The 16,967-nt window shown below is 44.8% G+C and overlaps 1 long non-coding RNA gene across 1 annotated transcript in view; it reads left to right on the top strand.

Annotated features, from left to right (window-relative positions):
- Positions 1-13,795, top strand: part of LOC309568786 — a 174,973-nt gene extending 161,178 nt beyond the window's left edge. Inside the window, exon 3 of the long non-coding RNA XR_014226052.1 lies at positions 13,553-13,795. This is a non-coding gene — a long non-coding RNA (uncharacterized lncRNA). The remainder of the gene's footprint in view (positions 1-13,552) is intronic.
- The last annotated feature ends 3,172 nt before the right edge of the window (positions 13,796-16,967 follow it).

Raw genomic sequence — 16,967 nt, 5'->3', positions numbered from 1 at the left:
GCTGGTTCCCCAGTCGTATTGGCGAAGGCTCCTCTATTTAGCCCAAAATGACGCATTAGGCGGACACCTGGGGGCGGAGAAAACAGAGGCCAGAATAACTGACTGGTTTTACTGGCCAGGCATGAAGGTGGAGGTAAAAAAGGTTATTTGCTTCCTGCCCCACTTGTCAGTTAACGGCCCCAGTGTTACACTGTAGGAACCCCTTAGTTCCCTTGCCTATAATTGAGGTGCCGTTTGAGTGGATTGCTATGGACCTGCTGGGGCCTTTAGTAAAATCTGCGAGGGGACACCAATATATATTAGTAGTATAAGTAGTATAGACTACCCAACCAGGTATCCGGAGGCAGTCCCATTACAGAAAACTACCTCTAAGGCCATTGCCCGAGAGTTGTTTCATATGTTTTCAGCTCCAGTCCCAGAAGCCGACTCATCAGTGGAAACGCGTCGGGGGGAGCAAGCTGTGCTGCTATATGTCTCGGATCGCACTGCATGTGACCGTGACTTCATTAAGTGTATGCTGTTTATCGTTTTGGATTTTGTAAGTGTAATTCCACTTCATTTTATCATTAATTTGGAAGTAATGCACTATTAGTCCATTCTTCTCTTTGGTATGATCTCCTTGGTGGCATCCCTACCCCTGGAAGCCTATAGATCCCCCCAACCGAGAAGCTGACGATTGATCCATTCCATTTGGGATTCCATTCCATCTATCTGACCATTTGGACTCTTGGATATCACAGTACACACTTCCATCTCTCTTGAATGTGGTAAGAGTCCACTCCTATCACTGGGTGTCATCACAAAAGTATATGCTTTTTCAAAAAGTCACTTTTTTGGATTTCTGTTTGGGAAGAGGTTACACCCACCTTTCATCACTCCCTAAATACTCACCATTCATCCGTTGGTTTTCCTTGATTTGAGAACACTCTTTTTTGGATGCAAAGACTTTTATTCAGTTGTTGATTTCAATTGTTTTCACTTATGGACATTTTTGTTCTCATGGTTATATTAGTGCACTTTTGTAACGTATGATTTATATGTTTTCACCCACTGGGCTGCCCAAAGAGATCCTGACGGATCAGGGCACCCCGTTTATGTCAAAGGTGATGGCGGACCTCTGCAAACTCTTCCAGATCAAGCAGTTGCAAACATCCGTCTATCACCCGCAGATAGATGGCCTTGTTGAGAGGTTTAATAGGACCTTAAAGTCCATGCTAAAAAGAATGGTACTGTCAGAGAAACCTTCAGCTGCAGACTGGCCATCACATGACCCGCACCACATGACTTCCACATGACTTCCTGGCTGCCTATAAAAGCTGAGCAAGTGCTCAGAGGAATTGCTGGTTTGTCTCTCAGGTTCCTGTACCTGAGTTCCTGTTTCCTATTTGATCATTTACCTGCTGTGACCTGGATTGAACCTGACCTACTCTGCTATTCTCCTGGACCTGACCTTGGCTTGTTTTACGGACTTTGCTCTTGCCTCCTGTGTTTGATCCTCAGCCTGTGACCTGGATTGTCTGCTTATCTGTGTTTGACCCTCAGCTTGTTCCGGACTTTCTCTGCTGGATCCTGATCAGTCTCTGCTCCAGTTCTACAGGACCTCCATGCAAGCTCTACCCTGTCTGCTGGTAGCTTGTGCCTCTTTGTGCCATCCACCCTCTGTATCACCTCCAGAGGGGCGGAGTGCACTTAGTCGCAACAGCGAACCGCTCTCGGCATCTCAGCCTCGGTGAGTACCTCTATTCTGATAGTACAAACCAGCCATGTCAGAGGCCTGACAGAGTGTGTTCTCCTCTTGAGATCCTGTGCCAGCAGGTCACAACCCTCACTGATAAATTCCAGAAACTGCAGGAAGGCTATGCCCAGATTGATGGTCGCCTCCAGCAACTTTCAGGGTCACCCACATCAACAGCCGAAGCCCCTGCGCCCACCAGTGGAGCCTCCTCTTCTCAAGCTGCATCAAGCCCCACAGTGATCATGGCTACCCCTGAGCCCGGGGTTCCCATGCCAGAGCATTTTTCAGGCGATCGCAAAACGTTCCGGGCCTTCAAAAATGCCTGCTCCTTGTACTTAGTCCTTCAGCCCAGGACTTTTTCGTCCGAACTAGTTAAGGTGGGATTTGTCATCTCCCTTTTGACCGAAGAGCTGCAGGCCTGGGCTCACAGCCTGATGGAACAGAGGAGCTCTCTTCTGAATTCTTTGGACCTTTTCTTTGAGAGTATGTCTCAACTATATGACGACTAGAGATGTCCCGAACTATTCGCCGGCGAACAGTTCCCAGCGAACCTCGGTTGTTCGCGTTCGCCTCGGCGGGCGAACATATGCGATGTTCGGTCTGCCCCCTATACATCATCATTGAGCAAACTTTGACCCTGTACTTTACAGTCAGCAGACACATCCCAGCCAATCAGCATACCCTCTCTCCCAGACCCTCCCACATCCTATTAAAAAGCAAGGACAGCATCGATCTTAGATTCATTCTGAAGCTGCAGAGTTAGTTAGAGCAGGGAGAGTGCTGCTGCTGCTGACTTTATAGGGAAATCATTAGCTAGGCCAGTGTTCTGTGTCCACTCCTGCTGTAAGGACAGCATCCTGACAGCACCCCAAAAAGCCCTTTTTAGGGCTGGTATATCAGTCTGCTTTTATTTATTTTTTCTATATATATACAGACTGTACTGTGTGCACACCAGTCATATCGGGTGGCACAGTACCTTGCAGATAAAAAAGTCATTTAATTTTTACCCTTTAATATAATTGCAGTTGCCTGCCAGTGTGTGTCAGGCCCACTGACTAAAATGATTTTACATGCACTAGAGCACCTTTTTTGATAAGCACTTTTAGGTTGCACTATTAATATTTAATATTGTCTGCTGCAATTCATGTTTGATATTTATTTAAGATTCAGATTACATTGTATCATATGGATTAATATCACTCATATGCACTTGTCACTTTATATGTCAATACCATTGCACATTGAGTATTTATCATAAGCATTTATTTGCTGCACCTTACATTGAGCTCTCCTTTTTTAGGCAGCACCACTACCCCACCTTCCTTTATTTTCAGTTATAGTCTTTGGACTATTATTTGGGGAGGCTGCAGCCTATATTTTATATTTATATCACTTTTACACCTATTTGACACATTTTTATTCACACACATTTTTTGCACATATCCTCCCTTCCGCTTTTTACCCGGATAGACCATTAGCGCGGAGTTTTATACCTTTTATTTTCACTGACTAAACTGTGCCCACTGCCAATGCCCATCACTCATATTGGGTGGCACAGCACCTTGCAGATAAAAAATGCATTTAATTTTTCCTCTGTAATATAATTGCAGTTGCCTGCCAATGAGTGTCAGGTCCACAGACTGTACTGTGCCCACTGCCCACCACTCATTTAGGGTGGCACAGCACCTTGCAGATAAAAAAGTAATTTCATTTTTTCTCTGTAATATAATTGCAGTTTCCTGCCAGTGAGTGTCAGGCCCACAGACCGTACTGTGCCCACTGCCCACCACTCATATAGGGTGGCACAGCACCTTGCAGATAAAACATTAATTTAATTTTTCCTCTGTAATATAATTGCAGTTGCCTGCCAGTGAGTGTCAGGTCCACAGACTGTACTGTGTCCACTGCCCACCACTCATATAGGGTGAAACAGCACCTTGCAGATAAAAAATTAATTTAATTTTTCCTATAATAAAAAATAAAATTCATCCAGAAAAAACAGGAACTGGCTTTTTCATTCGAATTTCAGTAGCGCAGGGATGGTGATGACCTCTTACCAAATAAATAGTATGATAACATATACCAAAATATATGAATCAGATGTGATAAATATAAGCATAAAATCATAAATACATAAAAGCATGAAATCACATCAATAGGAGTCCATAAAGTCCATAGGTATAAAGTGCATAGAGCAATGAAAGTGCAAACATGAAGGATCACAGGTGCGACTTATGGGGACCACCCTTGCTTGCCACCACCACACAGTGGCGGGAGAAGTATCTGAAATTCAGACTCACTATAAATTTACCAGGAAATCTTCCAGAGGAGTCTTTGCAGCACAAATCCGAGATCTGGAGGAAACCTGATTTTACTATATGCTGTTGTTGGCTAGTCCATGAGAGTGGTTAGGCATAAGCGTCTGGTGAGTCTGAATTTCAGATACTTCTCCCAGCACTGTGTGGTGGTGGCAAGCAAGGGTGGTCCCCATAAGTCGCACCTGTGATCCTTCATGTTTGCACTTTCATTGCTCTATGCACTTTATACCTATGGACTTTATGGACTCCTATTGATTTGATTTCATGCTTTTATGTACTGTATTTATGCTTATATTTATCACATCTGATTCAAATATTTTGGTATATGTTATCATCCTATTTATTTGGTAAGAGGTTATCACCATCCCTGCGCTACTGAAATTCGAATGAAAAAGCCAGTTCCTGTTTTTTCTGGATGAATTTTATTTTTTATTATATTTACTCATTTAAGTAGCAGCAATTTGTGTTATTTGTGTTATTCTGTCAGGTTTGTGTTACCTGTATTTCCTAAAGCGCAGTGGATTACAACATCGTCTATTAATTTAGTACAAGTAGTGATATTTATATATTTAATTTTTCCTCTGTAATATAATTGCAGTTGCCTGCCAGTGAGTGTCAGGCCCACAGACTGCACTGTGCCCACTGCCCGCCACTCATATAGGGTGGCACAGCACCTTGCAGATAAAAAATTAATTTAATTTTACCTCTGTAATATAATTGCAGTTGCCTGCCAGTGAGTGTCAGGTCCACAGACCGTACTGTGCCCACTGCCCACCACTCATATAGGGTGGCACAGCACCTTGCAGATAAAAAAGTAATTACATTTTTCCTCTGTAATATAATTGCAGTTGCCTGCCAGTGAATGTCAGGCCCACAGACTGTACTGTGCCCACTGCAAATGGACTGTTTGCGGTTGTTTGCGGTGCGTTAAACGGGGAGTTTGGCCTTTCAGAGTTTGGTCTGTCACTGTGAAGCGGGCGTAACCCTTACACTACCTATCAATACAACATCATACCTGATCGTATTCACACACTGGATGTTTTAAAGCACGTTATTCCAAACAATTTAGGAATGTTAGGTGATTTATGCCCTTTATGGATTAAAACCCGACTCTGCGTCAACTACATCATTTTCCATGGGAGTTTTGCCATGGATCCCCCTCCGTCATGCCACAGTTTAGGTGTTAGTCCCCTTGAAACAACTTTTCCATCACTATTGTGGCCAGAAAGAGTCCCTGTGGGTTTTAAAATTCGCCTGCCTATTGAAGTCTTTGGCGGTTCACCCGGTTCGCCCGTTCGCGAACATTTGCGGAAGTTCGCTGTTCGCGAACATAAAATTTTATGTTCGCGACATCTCTAATGACGACCCTCAACGCACCGCTACTGCAGAAGCCGTGCTACACTCCCTGTCTCAAGGAAAGAGACTGGTGGAGGATTACACTGCTGAATTTCGCAAATGGTCAGCTGACACAGGGTGGAACGAACCTGCTCTTAAATACCAGTACCGCCAGGGGCTGTCAGAAGCTTTAAAAGATGAGTTGGCCAGGATTGAAACCCCTGCCACTTTGGAGAATTTAATCCAATCTCCTACCAAGTTAGACAGGCGCATGCGCGAGCGGCGCACTGAGCACTTTCAGGGTCCCCAACCTAGCTGAATGCTCCTCAAACCTTCTCCCGTTCACCCATCCTTTCCAGGTGACTCCCGTCACCTCTGCTCCAGAGGCTGAGCCCATGCAGCTTGGATTGGTCTGTGCTCCTCTCACCCCTGAAGAGAAGCAACGACGGAGCCAATCTCTGTCTGTGTTGTGGGGGAACTGGACATTTTCTGCGTACCTGCCCCGTGAGACCCAGTAAGTCGCAGGTATGAATTTTTAAAACCCTGGTTTATCCCAGACTTATGTCACCCTCTCTGTCTCCTTACAGCTAATGGGAAAGGAAGTTCATCTACCAGCAATTATTGATTCCAGAGCCTGTAGTTGTTTTCTAGACACTTCACTGGCACAAAAACTACACATTCCACTGCAGACAAAAGAACAAGGCCTCCAAGTCTACCTGGCTGATGGGTCTCTTCCTCGCTCTGGATTTGTCACACAACAAACAAGGCCCATCCTTGTCACCACGGACTCCGGCCACCAGGAGCTTCTAAGCTTTGACATCATCTTCTCCCCCATGTTCTCCATCATTTTGGGGCTCCCCTGGCTACAGGCACATGAACCTGACATCAATTGGAACATGAAGAAGGTCTCCTTCTTCTCTCCCTACTGTTCCCAGCATTGCCTTCCTCCATCTCCGGCCGCCTGTTTAACCATAGCACCTACACCTGACAATCTCCAGCACGTCCCTCCGGTGTATCTTGAATTTAGGAATGTCTTCGATAAACAAAAAGCTGATTGCCTACCACCTCAGCCGTCTTACGACTGCCCCATTGATTTACTACCTGGTCCTGAAATGCCCTTTGGCTGCATCTTTCCACTATCAGAGACTGAACTAGCGGTTCTTAAGACTTACTTTATATTGATGAGAACTTGAATAAGGGTTTCATTCGTCCATCCTCTTCACCGGCCTGAGCCGGCATCTTCTTTGTGAAAAAGAAAGATGGTTCTCTAAGACCATGCATAGACTATAGAGAACTGAACAAAATAATGATAAAAAAATCGCTATCCTCTTCCACCCATCCCAGAGTTGTTTCAGCGTTTCCGGTCCGCCCGAATTTTCTCTAAGTTTGATCTGCAAGGTGCCTATAATGTCATCCGAATCAGGCCTGGAGACGAGTGGAAGACTGCCTTCAGGTCCAGGTTTGGACATTATGAATATTTGGTAATACCCTTTGGGCTGTGTATCACCCCGGCCACATTTCAGCACCTGGTAAACTACATTTTGTGAGAATATCTGGACAATTTCCTAGTTGTTTAACTGGACGACATTCTTAATTTTTCTGGCACCATTGAGCTACACCGGGTTCACGTAAAGACAGTCCTTGCAATTCTAAGGAGACACAAATTGTACCTTAAAGCAGAGAAATGCGAATTCGAAAGAATCTGTTGTGCAATTCCTAGGCTTTATCATTTGGGATGATTGAACGGTTCGGGTCGACCATCGGTTCGTACTGTTCGAAATTCGGCCGAATTCCGAACTTTTTGCTGAAAAAGTTCGGAATTCAGCAACCAGAACCGACCAAAATGCAATGGGACAGGAACTGGACTTTAAAAGCCCGTGATTGGACCAGAACCATCAGTAAAAGCCAATTGAGGGGGCAGGAGAATGCTAGGAATGTGATTGGAGTGACTAGGGGGTCCAGAGGCCAATCATTAGTGAATACGCCCCCCCAGTATATAAGATAGCCCCGCCAAATCTCTAGCATTGTAATACAGGGACGTGGAAGAGAGGGGAAGCAGTTCTGTTACTTCTGCTTCAAAGTGTCATTTAGAAATTATTAGTGTGAGGAAAGGGATATCTAGTGTAGTTAGGGTACTATTTTCCTCTATAGTTAGATTTAATAATCTAGTTTCTGTAGGGAAAGTGTTAAGTGCCAGGGGACCGTAGTGTAGTGTAGGGTTAACTGACTCTGACTGCTATGGCAGGGTGACAAAACCCCTCCATGTCAGGGTGACCGCTATAGAGAAATGTTTGTTTCTCTTAGAACACTTACAGAACAGGATGGTGGCTTCACCCCTGTCACCCTGCTTTTTGTTGCAGGCGTTTATAGGGCTTTTTTGAGGACATGTTTGGAGTCAGGCATGACATCTGAACTTCTGTGTAGGGGTATATATACACACACACACATGTATGTATATATACACATACACATATATAGGTGTGAAAATAGCAGAAACCTATGCTTGCGCTAATGAAATAATTAACAGGCATATGGCTTCTCTGAAAAAAATTGGGGTGTGTTCCCATACTGGCCTCATTGATTATGAAAATATGGAACTGTGATGTATATGACCACTATGAAGTCTCCCCCTGGGTGGCCGTTGATCAAGGGCTTAGGTACTAAAAAAAAAAATAGGATGAAAGACAAAGGGTCCTTCGCCCTGAAAGAAATCAACTAATGGCATCCATGCGTTAATGACGTAAATAGTGTAAAACAAGAAATATTTTATTAGGCACTTGTGCCTTGAAAAACAATGCTATACAGGTGACAGGATGTGGCACATCAAGACAGTAAAAACAGTTAAAAACAACAAGCACATATGGTGGATCGTCATGGACTGGAATAGCAATGATTGGCTGGTATGTGTAGATTCAGACAGGCCTGTATTGGCTGTACTGGCTATGACAACTGGATGATCACCATCCCAAAATGCCACAATGATTGGCTACGTGAAAAAATTATTCCCAAAAGGAGATAAAAGAAGAATTCTTGGCCAAGAGAACCCGATGATCCCACTGGGAGAAGGACATGTGGGTAGTGTCTAATGAAAATGGAAGTCACTGAAATGTAACACTGTCCTTGATTCCTGATGTACTATGGCTGGATTATCCAGATAGCCAAGGGTAATGAATGGTTCCCAGGGTAAATGCAGGGTAAGCAGTGCTGATGAAACCCAAAGTCCACTGGCCTAGATAGAACAGATCATGTCTATGGTTGAAGATAATAAATGGCAAAAAATAATGGGGTGGGGGTTTCAGCCTTCAACTCCGTATGGATGACCAATTGGCCATAAGTCATGGGTACATATATTCGGAGATGATAGAATGAGAGTCATCCAAGATGTTATGTGGGTATCATACCTCTGTATCAGAGCCGAATTCAATGAATGTCCATACCTCCGTAAGTAGAACCGAGGGTCTGCCGGCAATGGCGTTCCTGAGCGGGCGTTCTCCTACCGCGCTCACTCTACACACTTCCTGGTTTGAACGTGCAAGTCCGTGAGTGGCGGCCCGACGTCATGTCCGGCGTAGAGAGTGTAGATGCGGGGGAACAGCAGGGAAGCCGCCGTGCAGTAATCCCAGAGTTACGGAGGTGACAGATCCAGCATTGGTGGGCTGGTGATGCCAACGCTGACGCGTTTCACTGACGGAACGTCAGTTTCTTCAGAGCTAAGGGTGGGGTGGATTGTGTTCAATATTTATAGTGGTAATTGGCGGGTTCATTAATCAAGTGCAGATGCAATCATTCAGCTGGAGCCCATAGAAACAAGCTCTCTCCTTTTACACTAGGTGTCAGCACTTGGTACATTGTGAACTCATGCAATATAGGACATCCCCACCAGCGTCAAAACTCTTTCTTCCATGAAAATTACAGAAAAACGTCTTTGACAGATAAGCACATGAAAATAAAAGTTAAACCTTTCGTGAGATATCTGATCTTAACAAGGAAGAATGCTTGGATTTCTAAAAACCAGATGCAAATATACAAAGTAGAATAAAATAGGAACTATACAGGTATTATTTAGTAATACATAAAAGTACATAGAAACTGATTACTGCTAATGCTGTGAATGTATCCCTTCGGGCTTTGGCAAATGGTTTTCCCTCCTTGCTACAACTCAATCCCACCCACTGTTAAAGAAAAACCCCCCTAGGTTGACTAATTAGAATTGTGGTAAAGATAGACTGAGTGTCATATACCCAAATCTATTAGTATCAAGACACTCCGTGAAGAGCATAATGATTCTACATGTTGGGATGGACCAATGTCCTCTTTAACATCCATCCCAAGCCCTATCCACTGTCCATTAAGAAATAAGGATGGAAGGAAGTACAGGTTAGGGAGAGAAATACTAATATTCAAAACATAGCAAGGAGTCCGGTCTAGAGTATATAGAAGAAGTACACAGTACAGGCCGCTGAGAGGAGACAGGTAGTATGGGCGATTGGAGTCGTAGAAAGAATATGATATATGTACATAGCGTTTCCCAAATCCCCATCACAGGTCCTTCTCCCAGCTAACCACTTATCCAGCATTGGAGGGGTAGTAGAGCTCGGGAAGGTGCTGTGGACATTATAAGAGTAGTTATCCGAGACTTGGGGTACATCACCCATCCCACAGTGTTAAATATTTCTGTCCCCCATATACTCACCGGGGTCACCTAAAGACTAAACAAATAATACAGAACAGTTGATATCAACAGGTTCTGTACAGACCGATATGATGCTTCATATCAACCTGGACTGGCAGTATGTTTGATATGTGTCTACAGGTGCTCACCTTCCCTCGATAAGGACACAGGTACAAAAGGGGAGGAAAGAACAGAAAACCTGATTGGTCATGATGTGAAGTGTGGAGCATATATATATATATATATATATATATATCAAGGGGGAGATCGGAGTGGGGGAAAATACGGTATTTGAAACAAGATAGGTCATGTAAAAGGGGTAAGAATGTAGTATCAAGGATATCCCCTCCGAGGGTCCTCTTACTACCCAAACACCCTGCACCCTTTTCTCTCCCCACCCAACACGAGCACATAGGCTGCTGTCTCAAGATGTTAGGAAGGGTTGAAGGCTGAACTCTACGTTCAGGCCCTGGGGGGCAAGTGACCCCATCTTGTAAATCCATAGCTTTTCTTTTTGTAACAAGATGGTGTCAAAATCTCCTCTTCTGGCTGGTAGTTTGAGGGCATAAATGCCTCTCACTAATAACTCATCTGGATTAGCATTATGGTGTTCTAGGAAATGAAATGGGATGGTCTTATTGTCTACTTTTTTCCTGATATCTGCTACATGTTCAGAAATTCTAACCTTCAGCTGACGTTTGGTTTTGCCAATATACGTCTTGTTGCATGGGCAAATAATTTGATAAATAACACGTTCCGTTTCACAGTTAATAAAGCTATTAATCATGAACTCCTCCTGTCCGTCACAGCTCAGAAATGACTTGGATCTGATCACCAGCTTACACACGGAACACCTTCCACATGTAAACATGCCCTTCAATGGGGGTAGAGTGATGTTAACCAGTTCTCACCCTTTTTGGTTCTCACAAATTCTGAATGGGACAGACTGTCTTTTAAGTTCTTAGCTCGTTTAGCAGTTATCAGGGGGCGTGGACCGACAATTTGACCAATTAGTGGCGAAATGGTAAGTACTTGCCAGTGTTTAAATATAACAGACCTGACCTGATCCCACTGGGTACCGTATCGAGTTACTATGCGCGGATATGATGGCTGTGAAGTAGCGGACAGGGAAGGGAGACTTTCCTTGTTCTGGAGAAGGTCAGTTCTTTGTCTGAGGGACACTTTTTTGCGGGCTCTCCTTATGACCTTATGCGAGTATCCTCTTTCTCTAAATCTTCTGTGTAGATCCCTCGCCTCCGTTTGGTAGTCCGTGGGATCCAAACAGTTTCTCTTCAGGCGGAGGAACTGCCCCACAGGGATACCATCAATCAATGATTTGGGGTGGTGACTGTCAGCAGCCAACAAAGTGTCAACAAAATGAAATGATTAACAGGCATATGGCTTCTCTGCTATAACACCTATATATGTGTATAAATACATATAAGTGTGTGTGTATATATACCCCTATACAGAAGTTCAGATGTTATGCCTGCCTCCAAAGACCCCCAAAAAATGCCCAAAAAAACACCTGCATCAACACACCTGGGCGTTTTTTTTTTGGCGCAGGCGTTTTTTTGGGGCATTTTTTGGGCGTCTTTGGAGGCAGGCATAACATCTGAACTTCTGTATAGGGGTATATATATACACACACACTTATATGTATTTATACACATAGGTGTGATAGGAGCGGAGACATATGCCTGTTAATTATTTCATTAGCGCAAGCATAGGTTTCTGCTACTTTCACACCTATTTATGTGTATGTGTATATACCGTATTTATCGGCGTATAACACACACTTTTTCCTCCTAAAAATGGAGGAAAAAGCAGCAGTGCGTGTTATACGCCGATATTAAAATAAAAAACGGCCAGGAAGCATTGCCGAGAGCAGAAGGGGCGGGCCGGGCCGAGGAGAAGGAAGGACGAGCTGTCACAAGAGCAGAAGGGGGTGGGCCGAGCCGAGGAGAAGAGAGAACGAGCGAGCGCAGTCATCGGAAGTCCCGCCTATGACAGACGTCACACGTCTCGGCAGAGGAGGCGGGACTTCCGATGACTGCGCTCGCTCGTTCTCCTCGGCTCGGCCCGCCCCCTTCTGCTCTTATGACAGCTCGTCCTTCCTTCTAGGCCCGGCCCGCCCCTTCTGCTCTCGGAGTCGGCGCTGCTTCCCGGTCTTTTTTAAAACAAATGAGGTCAGTTCCAATGGCACTTGCGATGCTGCATATTTGGACATTGCGCTTGCGAGGCTGCTTATATGGACACTTGGTGGGCTGCGTGTATAGACACTTGGTGGGCTGCATGTATGGACACTTGGTGGGCTGCATGTATGGACACTTTGTGGGCTGCATATATGGACACTTGGTGGGCTGCATGTATGGACACTGCTGGTGGGCTGCATTCATTGACACTGCTGGTGGGCTGCATTTATGGACACTGGTGAGATATCATTTGATTTAAAAAAAAAAAAATGTTCTGAGTTCAAAGCTGTTTATGTTAAATTTAAGCTTTTTTCCTGAAATTTCTCTCCAAATATTGGGGTGCGTGTTATACACCGGCGCGTGTTATACGCCGATAAATACGTTATACATATGTGTGTGTGTGTATATATACCCCTACACAGAAGTTCTGATGTTATGCCTGCCTCCAAAGACGCCCAAAAAATGCCCAAAAAAACGCCTGCGCCAAAAAAAACGCCCAGGTGTGTTGTTGCAGGCATTTTTATGGGCATTTTTTGGGGGTCTTTGGAGGCAGGCATAACATCTGAACTTCTGTATAGGGGTATATATACACACACACTTATATGTATTTATACACATACACATATATAGGTGTTATAGCAGAGAAGCCATATGCCTGTTAATTATTTCATTAGTGCAAGCATAGGTTTCTGCTACTTTCACACCTATATATGTATATGTGTATATATACAGTACATACATGTGTGTGTGTGTATATACCCCTACACAGAAGTTCTGATGTTATGCCTGCCTCCAAAGATGCCCAAAAATGCCCAAAAAAACGCCAGCTACAAAAACGCCCAGGTGTGTTTTTGCAGCAGGCGTTTTTTTTTGGGCATTTTTTTGGGGGTCTTTGGGGGCAGGCATAACATCTGAACTTCTGTATAGGGGTATATACACACACACAAACACTTATATGTATTTATACACATACACACACATAGGTGTTATAGCAGAGAAGCCATATGCCTGTTAATTATTTCATTAGCACAAGCATAGGTTTCTGCTACTTTCACACCTATATATGTGTATGTGTATATATACATACATGTGTGTGTGTGTGTGTATATATACCCCTACACAGAAGTTCTGATGTCATGCCTGACTCCAAACATGTCCTCAAAAAAGCCCAATAATACGCCTGCAACAAAAAGCCGGGTGTAAAAGTAGCGAAGCTACTAACCTGTTCTATATTAATTCTAATACAAACAAACTTTTTTTCTGGTTCTGGACATACTACAGAGCTGAAACTTCACAGGTACACTTTTAGACCCCCCAGACACTAAATCCAAAGAAATCTCTTTTTTTTTCAACAATTTTTTTCAATAATTGGCTCTCTATCAAAAATGACAATTTTTAAGAACTTTTTTTTTGTGTGATTAATAGTCCCTGGGGCATGACCCAGAACCCTAGGCCCTTTTTAGGGGCATTTATTGGGTTTTAGGGCTTCAAAATGGTGTTTTTTGATTACCGAAGTTCGGGTCCCATTGATTTCAATGGGGTTCTGAAATCCGGGCCAAACTTTCGGCAAGTTCGGGTGTTCTGGTCGAACCAAACTTTTGAAAAGTTTGATCATCCCTATTTATCATTTCTACCAATGGGGTCACAATGGATCCCCAGAAGGTCAAGGCAAGTAGTCAGGAGTGGCCTGCTCCAGTAGACAAGAAGGGGGTACAGCGGTTTATTGGATTCACTAATTTTTACCAGAGGTTTATCATTGGCTTCTCATCCATTGTTGCACCCATCACCCAACTAACCCACCAACACAGTCGTTTTCAGTGGTCCCAAGAGGCCCAGGAAGCTTTTAACAAACTCAAAGCCCTGTTTACTTCTGCGCCAATCCTACGGCATCCGGATCCAGCCCTGCCATTTGTGTTGGAGGTAGACACCTCGGAAACTGCCACTGGAGCCATCCTCTCCCAGACACAGGGCCCCAAGGCTCTCCTCCATCCTGTAGCTTTCGCATCTTGGAAACTAAGTTCCCCGGAAAGGAATTACGATGTGGGAGACCGGGAGCTGTTGGCCATCAAGTTCGCTTTGAAGGAGTGGAGGTATCTGTTGGAGGGTGCGTCCCATTCCATCATGATCTTCACCGATTATAAAAACCTAGAATACCTCAGGACAGCCAAATGCTTAAGACCCAGGCAAGCCCGGTTGGCCCTCTTCTTTTCTAGGTTCAACTTTCATATTTCTTATAGACCTGGCCTAAAGAATGGAAAAGCAGACGCACTCTCCCGGATGTTCCCTGAATCTCCCCAGTCAAAGGAACCTAGCACCATCTTATCTCCACAAAACTTCCTTCTGCTCACACACACTGACCTTATGACCACCATCAAGTTGGCGTCCAGCCATTGTACTGACCCAGAGGTATCCTCCTTGGAAAAACGAGATGACTTGCTCTGGTCCCAAGGAAAAATTTTTGTCATTTAAAGTTGCTTCATGACCATAAACTGGCTGGTCACTTTGGGACTCAAAAGACTTCAGAATTGGTTGCCCGTTCTTTTTGGTGGCCTGGTTGGAGGCAGGACTGTAAAAGGTATGTTCTTTCTTGTATTTCTTGCCAGCGCAGTAAAGTGGCTAACACCAAATCTTGGGGATTACTTAGACCCTTACCCATTCCAGAACGCCCATGGGCTGAAGTTTCTATGGACTTCATCTTCCGGCTCCCAGGATCACAGGTCCTCTCTGCTACCCTACGCGGAGTTCGCGTATAATCATTCAGTTCATTCAGCCACCAACCAAATGCCCTTCTGGTCTAACTTTGGGTTTCACCCTTCTTTCCTTCCGAACGCTACCCCTGAATTATTTGTTCCTGCTGTCCAAGATCGAATAGCCTCCATCCATCGGAACTTTCAAAGGGTTCAGGAAACAATGCAGAAGGCCCAGGATGACTATAAGAAGTACTACAACAGGGGAAGGAAGGAGAACCCGGTTTTCAAGGTCGGTGAGGAAGTTTGGTTATCTTCAGCTAACCTCAGATTACCTTTTCCCTCACGGAAGTTGGGCCCAAAGTTCACAGGGCCGTTCAAAATCAAGAGGATGGTTAACCCTGTGGCCTTTGAATTGACCTTACCCAACTCTTGCAGAATGCATTCTGTTTTTCATGCATCCTTACTAAAACCAGTGATTCCTAGCCCCTTCCGGCAAGAGAGGAGCCGCCTCTTTCACCAGTCCAGGTAAGTGGAGAAAATGAATTTGAGGTTGAAGCCATACTGAACTGCAGGAAAAGGGGTAGACTTCTCCAATACCTAATCAAGTGGAAGGGGTACCCACCTGAAAACAACTCTTGGGAACCCTCAAGAAACATACACGCCCCTCGCTTGATCCGAGCTTTTCATTTGGATCACCCGGAGTTAATGTCCAGTTTGAGCGTCCAGAGGCCATCCCTTGGTGGGGGGCACTGTCAGAGAAACCTTCAGCTGCAGACCGGCCGTCACATGACCCGCACCACATGACTTCCACATGACTTCCTGGCTGCCTATAAAAGCTGAGCAAGTGTTCAGAGGAATTGCTGGTTTGTCTCTCAGGTTCCTGTACCTGAGTTCCTGTTTCCTATTTGATCATTTACCTGCTGTGACCTGGATTGAACCTGACCTACTCTGCTATTCACCTGGACCTGACCTTGGCTTGTTTTATGGACTTTGCTCTTGCCTCCTGTGTTTGACCCTCATCCTGTGACCTGAATTGTCTGCTTACCTGTGTTTGACCTTCAGCCTGCTTCGGACTTTCTCTGCTGGATCCTGATCAGTCTCTGCTCCAGTTCTACAGGACCTCTACACAAGCTCTACCCTGTCTGCTTGTAGCGTGTGCCTCTTTGTGCCATCCACCCTCTGTATCACCTCCAGGAAGGGCGGAGTGCGCTTAGTCGCAACAGCGAACCGCTCTCGGCATCTCAGCCTCGGTGAGTACCTCTATTCTGATAGTACAAACCAGCCATGTCTGAGGTCCAGAAGGCTGGAAAAGATTGGGACATGTTGCTCCCGGCATTGTTATTTGCCAACCAGGAGGTTCCGCAGGCCTCCACATGTTTTTCACCATTTGAACTACTGTATGGGCAAAGATCTGGTGAAGGAAACATGGGAAAGTGAGTCCTCACCACACAAAAGTGCGGTAGAGCATATTTCCCAAATGAGAGAGAGAGAGTGGCGAAAGTGATGCCGTTCCTAAGGGAACACCTCCAAAAGGCACAGGATGCTCAGAGGAGGGTATATAACCGATCCGCCAGTATAAAGACAGTTCCAGTTAGGAGACGGGGTAGTTGTGTTAATACCCACGGTAGAAAGCAAATTCTTGGCCAGGTGGCAGGGTCCATTTGAGGTGGAGGAAAAAGTTGGTGAGGTGAATTACAGGGTACATCAACCTGGGAAGAGCAAACCCTACCAAATTTACCACCTGAATTTGCTAAAACCCTGGAGAGACTGAGATCAGGTATCCGCTGTTGGGGTCACTGTAGAGGACCCTGCAAGAGTTGAGCTAGTGTATGTTGCTGCTACCCTGACCAAGTCCCAAAGACAACAAGTGAAAGAATTTCTGCAGAGAAACAAAGAAATGTTTTCAGGATTGCCGGATCTAACCAACATAATTGTGCGTAACATTGTTACAGAGCCCAATGTAAAAATCCACTCAAAAACCTATTGAATCCCAGATGCATATAGGAAAGCAGTGTCTGAAGA

This window comes from Pelophylax lessonae, assembly GCF_965119305.1.
Source record: "Pelophylax lessonae genome assembly, chromosome: 1".
NCBI classification, from domain to species: Eukaryota; Metazoa; Chordata; class Amphibia; order Anura; family Ranidae; genus Pelophylax; species Pelophylax lessonae.
This window is presented reverse-complemented; position numbering and strand designations above follow the sequence as displayed.